Here is a 10,362-nt window from a genome sequence, read left to right on the forward strand (position 1 = left end):
TTTTTTGTTCTACTAGTCATGTGATATGTTCCTTCCTTGTAATATTCTCAATCTGCCACTAAGTGGCAGTGGCCTCCCAAAAGTGTTGTCTTTTAGTGTAGCAACTCTATTATCATAGATATAAACATTCAGTGGGTAAACTGAGATTTCTCTTTCTCAAATCATTCTCAGATATGTGAGCACTTGTATTTTACTCTTGGATAGTCCAATAAAACCATCTTCATGCCTTTTTGATCCCACTCTATATTACGTGTAACTACTTTGTACTGGCATTGCAATTAATAATACAATGCACTTATTGTGTACAGGTTTTTTACATTGTACTTGCATAAAAAACAAAAAAACACCTGCATTTATCTGTAATTCATTTCACCTATAAGTAGATGGTTGTAACTATGGCTGTTTCAGAGGAACGAGGGAGAGTAAAATTCAGATGCAGCAAACATTTTATTCAAATATACATAAATTAAATACAGGCAAAACTGATAAATCCAGACATGGGCAAGGAAAGCAAATGAAACTGAAAACAAGCACAAACATAGGACAACACCAGACAAAGAACATGAGAAACCCTGGGGTATTTATTCATAAGGGGTGTCTGGCAAACAAGACCTGGGAACAATCAGGGTCAGGGGCGGCGCCAGATCATTTTTAACGCAGGTGCTGAGGGGGTGCTAGATCACTGACAGAGGCCTCAGCACCTGCGTTAAAAATTCTCTGTAAATATGGTAACAAACAAGGCAGGCAAGACAACAAGGGAAACAGGATCTGAACACAAAAACACTTCAAAATAAGAGTCCAACACAAGATGGGAAAACAGGTCTGGGTCATAACAATGGTTTACCCTTCCCTTACACCTTAACCTACCCTTAGACCTTTACCCATAGCACCAAACCTGTCCCTAATCTTACCCCTACCCTAGAAGCTAAAGTGTTTTGCAATACAACATGAACACAAATAAGTACATTGTAGCTAACAATAATTTAATGCAAGTACATGGTAAAGACACAGTTTAACCAGATATATATATATATATATATATATATATATATATATATATATATATATATATATATCTCTATAGATGAGTATCCATAGATATCTATCCATCCTTATCTATTTCTATCTATCTCTATATATGTATCTATATGGAGAGAGAGAGAATCTGTATTATGACATGTTTTACATCAGGGATGGGCAGCTTCGGTCCTGGAGGGCCACTGTCCTACAGAGTTTAGCTTCAACCCTAATCAAACACACCTGAGCAAGCTAATCTAGGTCCTCAGGATTACTAGAAAATTACAGGCAGGTGATTTTTTCAGAGCTAAACTCTGTAGGAAAGTGGCCCTCCAGGACCGAAGTTGCCCATCCCTGTTTTACATGCTTCCTTATTGGAGTTTTGACACAGACATCATCTTACGAAGTAAATGAACAAATTAAGTATATTTCAAAAGTTAAATCTGGCCACAAATGTTACCAGTGGGATTAATTATCAAAATGCTAACAAAACTTGGCATTAATTGTGGTAATCTTTGGACCAGTATTATGTTCATTATATTAAAAATATTAAGAATATTATAGCTTAACATTATCATTGTAATTTCTGCTTTCTAGTTTAATAACTTAAAAATAAATGTAACTTTTTTCCCCCAAATACTCACTGAACCCAATTCAAAAAGCCATTCTGATCTCATCATAAGGGAATGTAATCATAATCATGATTGTGCTCTTGAATCACAGCATGGTAGACTTGGGCTGTTTTATGAGTAACATCAGGAATGCAATCAAACTTTATACGTGGACGACACCACAGAGCGCTATCCGTGGGCTCTGAAGCCGGGTCCACATGATGTGGTCAGACTGTGATCTCATAGCTCTATCACAGTGACTCACATGCAACATAGGCCCTCACACTCTGGGCTGGGTGGACCACCAGCCTTCATATTAAATCCAGACATCCCAGTGGGACTGAAAACGTAGGAAATGACCTACGATGTGTCAGCGTGTAAAAGTACAGCGTCACAGAGGGATTACAAGGGCTCTGGGAGGAGGTGAGAATCTGTGTGTGTGGGAGGGAGAGAAAGCGCGTTATTGGGTGGAGGCTAATGGGGGCTGGACTTCCAGGAAAGCCTGTGTTTACCATGGCAGCATCAGTTGTGAGGAGACTGCCAATGAAGCAGCAGAGAAACAGAGAAAACACTGAAGGATGAAGCTAATATTGGATGTTAGTAGTGTAGTGTTTTTTGTGATGTGGTATTGTGTGAAGGATACTGACATTAAAGAGTATTGATCACTTATGTTGGAAGATTACCTCTTTATTTTGACTCTTGCATTCCTTGATGACCTCTTGATGGAAATAATCTCGCAATTATTTCCATCAAGAGGTGCATACATTTTTGGCCAAGATCTTGTATTGACAATGCAAAAGTCCAGCACTCTGTAAAGTCTCCTCCAGCACATCCCAATGTGCCAATTCATGTGTGAACATGATTCTTCATGTCTTCTTTCCATTCTTTCACAATTTGAGCCTGATGAATCTTGGCTTTGTCGTCCTGGAATATGGCCGTGATGTGTCTTCCTACATGGTTGTTTAAAGGGATACTTCACCTCTGGAAAGATGAATGTGTATTTAAAATGGGTCATTTAGCTTTCTAGACTGAGAAAAGACAGAAAATGTATTTTTGGCTTATGTGGATGAAAGACAACAACTCCCAGAATGCACTTGCTTCGCTGCCCTAGGAGGCCACTCCCAAGCCACGCCTACCGGTAAGAGAGCGCAGTTAAACAACAAGGCTAGGCTACTAGTGAGTCTCCGTGACGAGTTTGCCCGGGATTTCGAGATCGCCCAAAGTGTCCAGGATTCGGCTTTTTGCGTTCTACAGTCGCCATTCATTATGTTTACTGTGGCGAGCAGGACGAGACTGAGGGGCGCGGGAGAACGGCGTGAGGCCGGTGGCGTGATTACTGATGAGCGACACCTGTGAGACGCACCGGGCTCGTATCTCTCACGGAGGAGCGGGAATTTTCTTAGCAATGTTAAAACGCACATCAACCGATCACTTGTTTAGCGTTCATGTAAACACTACATTCAGATTCACCTTCACCAATCGGAATGAATTCAGTTAGATTGAATCAAAAGGTGTGCATGTAAACAATGAATGGCGACTGCAGAAAGCAAAAGCCGAATCCAGGACATTTTGGACGATCTCGACGGCCGGACATGTCCGGGAAAAAGAGGAGTGTAACCCCTACTACTCAGCTTTCTCCACAGAACAAGAGCCTGTTAGCTTAGCTTCCAAAAAAAGATGGCTGACACTGTGTACATTCTGTGAGTGAGATCCCTCCCTCTATGGGCGGGTTGAAAACATGCGGGACAGCTCCTCCTACTGGTTGTAGTCTTTAGCCTCTGGCCAAAAAATCCTAGCCTGACTACGTCAGACTTCGTACTTCTGCTCAATTTCATTTCGCTTCTGTACTCAGTCTGAGACCGCGTCATAGCTTTCCGTTTTCCTCTGGCCTGAAAACAGCTGGCTAATCAACGGGCTGAGAGCCGTGACGTAGACGCTGATTGTACCGTGGATGCGTAGATTTACTTCACATAATCTGCAAAAGTCGTCCACAGCCATGTTCACTCCAGTATTTCGCTTGATGGTTTTGTTTTCGCATCATACATGTGTTTACAGTGGAAGTTAGATGCGGCTGAGCATGCGCATAACACACGCCATAACCAAACGTTATGTGATTGGCTTACGGGTAACCAATGATTTTAAGCTTCAGACTAGCGCCCCCAGGCGGTAAAGAAAACGTTTTTCTATTACGGAACTCCAGACTCTCTCTACGAAGCAAAGCGAAGTACCAGAGTCTGGTATTACCAGGCTAAAAAAAATCCTCCGATGACGCAAAATGACGATTTTTGCGTCATCTGAGGATTTTTTCCAGACAAAAAATACATAAATCTCTCATCTCAGGGGGATATGAGGGTGGAAAGCACGGTAATTTGAAAATACTACAGGTTTTCTACTAATACAAAGCTTAATGCTAAATCCTGAAGTATTCCTTTAAGAAATGAAAACCTACACACTCCGTCAATTAGGGTTAGAAGAACTGTTGCTAAACATATAACATGCTAATAATCACAGCAATAATGTTCTAATCATAGACTCTTAAGCATTTGCTTATTTAAATTCAAAACAGCGACTTTTTTTTGTGGCCGGGCAGTGTATGTTACTATTTGTACTAGTTCAGGTTTTGTTTATAAGCTGTTTTCCTGCTAGGTTTGTCCTTTTGCACAAGGAAGTGACTTTATAGGATTACATATTTAAAAATCATCTACTGTTTGCATGAATTCACATTCGTGAGCACCTTTGATCGTCAACCTGATCGACTTGTGGGAAATGGGACTAATAGTAATTTCCATTAATGAGCGCTCAGTGTGTGCAATAATTGGAGGTGACTTGCGGCAGAAGGGCGAGATCATAATATGCATTAATGAGAGGATCTTGTGAAGTTAAATCATTTGACATACATTCCAATGTCACATGCAGACGCTCTGAGCATTGAGCCTTTCAGTTTGATTGGCAATGAGCAAGAAAAGTCAAATCTGAACTCAGTGGTCCGCTACCACAGCTCTTGATTTAATTGTGAACAACGCAGCGGCCAAATGCAGTGATGCCAATCACTGTGAGCAGTGAACTATTAAACCCATAGTTCTGTATTCAGGAAATACATAGAGGAGGGGGAAACCCTAAATGTTTACAGTTAGCAAAAGCCAAATGTCAGGTGGCATGTTTTAGTATTAAATACCGATTTAAATAAAGCTAAAACCCAAAGGTTTTCCAAAAATATGAGTAACAAACCCTGAATCTGTGTCTGATTAAGTATTATTAAACAAGTTGAATAAATATTTAACGCGCTTACTTTTTCTGTACTTTAATGCCTAAAAAAATGCATCATAATTCAAAAAGAGAATTCTGCATTATAGCACAGAGACATCCTCTTTGATCATTCATTTATAGCAAGATTTGAATGTCATTCTATGGAGGTTTCCCCCTCCTCTATGTATTTCCTGTAGTGATTGGGGCTGTTTACAGCTGGCCACTTAATGCGTTTTCTCAGATCGGATATCTATCTGATTTATCAAAACGATTCCATTTACACCTGGTCACATAAATGTGTTTTTGCAAAACGGATTTAAATCCGATTTTCAATTCCCTCGCTATATGATTAATTATTGACGGTTACTCCCGTCAATAATTCCCAGACAGCAACATCATCCAAGTGGATGCTACACACTGGTGGTGGTTGAGGAGAGATCCCCTGATATGATTGTAAAGCGCTTTGGGTGTACAGTAGTACATATGAAAGCGCTATATAAATGCCTCATTCATTCATTCATTCATTCAACATAGTGGAATCCATGTATACCAGATATGGGCCAGATCTGGGCCGACACTATGTTGCTGTCTAGGGAATTATATTATATTATATTATATTATATTATATTATATTATATTATATTATATTATATTATATTATATTATATTATATTATACAGTGCTATGCATAAGTTTAGACACCCATGCTAAAGTTGACTAAAAAGAGGAATAAAAAAATCATCTTTTGGAAATTGAACTTAATGCCTTAATTAAAAAAATTATGAAAAATCCAACCTTTAAGGACACCAATTTTCTTTGTGAATGAATAATGTATTGAATTAAAGAATTAAAATAGCCCCACATCATCACACAGCCTTCACCATACCTAGTGATTGGCATGGAGTACTTTCCATAAGATCATCTCTCAATGTAAATCAAACCAGCTATTAGGCTAACTGAAATAAAACCATGCCAATCTCTAGGTATGGTGAAGGCTATGTGATGATGTGGGGCTATTTTAATTCCAAAGGCCAAGGGAACTTTATCAGGATGCATAGTATCCTGGATACATGAAGTAACTGGCCTTTAAAAATAAAAATCTGCCTGCCTCTATGGGAATTTAACATAGGGGTGTCCAGACTTATGCACCCTGTATTTTAAGGAAGAACATTTATTAATTTTCGATACATTATTCATTCACAAAGAAAATTGGTGTCCTTAAAGGTTGGATTTTTCCTAATTTTTTTAATTAAGGCATTAAGTTCAATTTCCAAAAGATGATTTTTTTATTCCTCTTTTTAGTCAACTTTAGCATGGATGTCTAAACTTATGTATAGCACTGTATTATATTATATTATATTATATTATATTATATTATATTATATTATATTATATTATATTATATTATATTATATTATATTATATTATATTATATTATATTACATTATACCACTCAAAGTAGAAAAATAAATCTGGCAATCTTTCTAAACATTGGTATTAGTAATGGCATCAAGTCAAAGTCTATTTGGCTGTACTAGAAAGTCTAAATGATCTCAACCGCTGTGCTGCTTTGCACGACATCATTTACCTCAAAGGTTTGAAGTGATGGAAAAATCTATCTCACCCACTGGGTTTCAGTGTGCCATGGAACATTAATGACCATATTTAAAAAAATTCCTTTGGTTTTTTAGGACTTTTTGTGTATTTGATGGTAGTGCTACATAACAACATTCATAATGTTCTTTATTAAGTAATTAACAAATATTATATAAAGCTTAACAGATCACTTTTTTTCATTTCGCATATGAATGTCCATGAACTACTGATCTGTTGAACTACTGATCTGTTAAACATTATATAAAGAGTTTTCATAACCTATTTCCCATTTAATGTATTATTGTGTATCTTCTGAAGTGATGCCAGCTTGATATACAGTAGAAGATAATAAAAAGTAAAACAAGATAGTGAGATAAGAATAAACTGATTACAGTGAGTTGGGTGCTAAAAAGGAATACCAATTGCAACACAGCCGCCACTGGAAATGAACTTTGTCTCAGTTAGAGAGGTATTTGAGGGTGTGACTGTTTGCCGTCTATACCACCCTTTTAGTGGTCACTGACTGCCCACTCATGACACTGGGTATCTCTGACATCATGTACACAATTAAAGCATTTACTGTCATTCACACCACATATTCAAAATTTAACATCTTGTTTTTTTTATGTTTTGATTTGATAAATTATAGGATTCTGACGTAGCTTAAAACTACAACTATGAAATAGTGGACCTCATTTTTTTACGTGAGAGAGAAATCTCTATTGTTACTTACAGTAAATAGATCTGTTTGTAATTTACAACTTAGCAAGCTGGTTCAGTGTATGAATCACTTTACATCATCTTGAAAGATACAGCATATAGTATATAAGTAGATATCAGTAAGCACAAATGGCGAGTTGGTCCTCCTTTACAGCTTCCATTCTTCCTCTAAATGTTAAATAATGGATCTGAGAATCAAGGAGGTCTGGTTTCAATTCCCCCGAAAACAGTGGGATTATATATGGGACAGTTGTGCTGGAACAGAAAACTTTTGCAACAACGTCAGAAGCACATTATTAGAACGTCATTGGATGACGTAGCAGATTGTTTTCTCTGGAATTAAGTGAAAAATTCAAACCCATTATTTAGAAGTGGTGTCCACAAACGTTTTCCAGGCAGTATCTTTTTACCTGAAATTGCCGAATTCGAAATCCCTGAGCCATATTTGGCCTGAAACCAAAAGATTCAAATCTATACATCTTCCAGATTCTGTCTATACATATCATCTCACCTCAGTTCTGCTCACCTTGTCTGGCTTGAGGAAATTCTTATGGTCCCTTGGGAGTGACTGTGGTGGGACGGATCCACAAATCTTTACAATAGCCCCCCTCAGGGTGACCACACAGGGCCCGTGTCTTATTCAGCTTAACATTAAACAGATGCCTAGACAAGAGAGACTTTACAGTGTTATAGCTGCAGAAGGACCAATTGTTAAAAAGTGGAAACATTAACACTGATATTTTAGTTCTCTATAATAGGTTCCTAATGTCCTGAAATAAACTTCATATGCTCATAAAAGAATGGGGGGGGAAAGACAGTGTTTCAAATGCATTTTAGCACTAGAAGCCAGCAACTTTAATGCCAAAATGAATGACATTTACTCCCGTCACAAAATATTGACTTTGTTTTCCAGTGCGGCTGCAGGTTAAAAAAAGTTACACAATCATGGCAATTACAACCATTTCTAATAAACACAATTCAGTTCCTAAATAATGCTCACTTCCAGTGAAGCCTTAATTCTATTACATACAAAGACATTATAGGGAATTCTGTGCTTCCAAATTCGTAGCAAAAGTTTGGCGAGGCTCGTTTTCTATCGCAGCGGGACAATGTCCCTTTTCTTTTATGTTCCACTGAAGGAAGAAAGTCAAACAGGTTTGGAACGACATGAGGGTGAGTAAATGATGACAGAATTTAAGGGCAACTATCCCATTAAGTGTGAATTGAATGTAATGCTTTTTAATTGCAATTAAATGAAAATGTATTATACGGAAAATGTGTTATAGTTTAAATTTATATTATGGTAAATGCTATTAGTAGGACTTAAGTAGGCTACATCTTTATATGTAATTTCATAATTACCTCTATTATCTTCTGAACAATAGCCGAAATGCATCATTTTCCTGTTATCACTGTAAAGCTGCTTTGAAACAATCAGTGTTGTATAAAGCACTATATAAATTAAGGTGACTTGACTTGACTTGAAATATAAAAATGTACTAACGAATTTATTGACAATTTATGGTAAACTAAAATGTAATGGCCTTTCTATTGAAACTATTTCGTTTAAATATATTTGTAATTTTACATTTGTTTTGATGAACTTAAAATGTAGTACATTTTAATTATATTTACTTTAAATGTAATATTGATAAAACACTACAGTTTAAATTAAAATCAAGTACTTTACATGTGCTTTAAAACGTTTGGCAACACATCAAAATAAGTGTACTACTTAAGTGTGTTAAGATCAGGTTAAGATACATAGTCATGCAATTGTACTCTCTTTAAGTGGCCTTTAATTTCATCAGTATGATATCTGTATGTACAGTTTTTTTTTTATTTTTTATATATACTTTTAAGATTTGAAGTACACAAGTTCACAATCAATAAGCACAGTTTTTTTCACAAGGTACCTGAAACTCAATGACGCTTTTGTGTTTAAATGGGATCAAATCCCTGTATCCGTGTTCCATGTGCGTGTAAATTCTTCACAGAAGCAACTCCCCATTGATACCAGTGGTTTTGAAATAATGTGCTTAACAAACTCACATATGGGTGTGGTGTCCACAAACTTTTGGCTATATAGCATATATGGCGAGTCAGGCGATTGAGGCTAGTTGTCACATTTAGATGTTTCTTAGGGTTGTGAAAAGTTTGTTTGCTATATTCAAAAACACTAGAAGCATGTGGTTAGTCATCATTTACACAGGAGTGTGTAAATATATGCATAGGCTAATCTATTTTTCATTAATTTAGTTTCTTAAGGTTGTTACTATAGAATTACCATTCTATAGTATAGTATACCATTTTTAAGGGGTCATGAAGTGAGAAATTGAATTTACCTTGATCTTTTGACAGAGAAAAGGTTATTGTCCTATAAAAATATCCTGTAAGTTTCAGAACTCAAAACTATATTGTTAGTCCAAAAACAGCAAAAACCAAGCTTAGAAAACGACTTGTTTCAGATTTTGTCATATTATTACATCATAGGCCCTGTCCCAAATGGCACCCTAAGCACTCGCGGTCTTCCTACGAGTCTGCACTTTTGTGACGTAATGCCGCTTTGACTGTCGGGAAGAAGTTTGCTTCGGAGTTCGCATTAGTGCGGGCTCGGCAAAAGTGCGCATCGAGGGCGCATTGCGACTCGCGAGCACCCTTCTGAGGCCTAAAATGACAAACGGGACACCCTACGGCCTCACGGACTTAACGGACATGCGCACGCGGCAGCCATTGTAAGTCCACTAGACCGAAAGTGCATATGAAGTGTGCCATTTATGACAGGGCCATAGCGCAACGAAAGGCCGATCAGCATATACTTCTACCTCATTGTCTCTTTAGCCCCGCCCACTGCAAATGACAATGCATAAGCTTTTCACTTTATTGAAAAATATGAACTATGAATAGCCTGTGACAAATGGTACATTTAGTCATAATTCCCCGTAAACCCTGTAAGTCATCCTTAGTCAGTTAATTGTTAGTTAATAATTGTGGTAACTCCAAATACTTCCAACTTAATTTGCCACAACCAAGACTTGTAGAGCATGGATATATGTTTCACATTGTTGGCAAATGTTTAAACTATGTAACCAGATAGTTTTCAACATCAGAAGTTTCCGTGTTGTAATGGAGGCGGGGATATTGAAAATTATTTTAATAAGCAATAACTTTT

The 10,362-nt window shown here is 37.2% G+C and overlaps 1 long non-coding RNA gene across 1 annotated transcript in view; it reads right to left on the reverse strand.

The window, feature by feature from the left end:
* Positions 1–3,888: 3,888 nt before the first annotated feature.
* The window catches only part of LOC309477265, a 59,657-nt gene continuing 53,183 nt past the window's right edge, over positions 3,889–10,362 (reverse strand). The window contains exon 3 of the long non-coding RNA XR_014198594.1: positions 3,889–4,045. This is a non-coding gene — a long non-coding RNA (uncharacterized lncRNA). The remainder of the gene's footprint in view (positions 4,046–10,362) is intronic.

This window comes from Leuciscus leuciscus, assembly GCF_965113295.1.
Source record: "Leuciscus leuciscus genome assembly, chromosome: 16".
Lineage (NCBI taxonomy): Eukaryota > Metazoa > Chordata > Actinopteri > Cypriniformes > Leuciscidae > Leuciscus > Leuciscus leuciscus.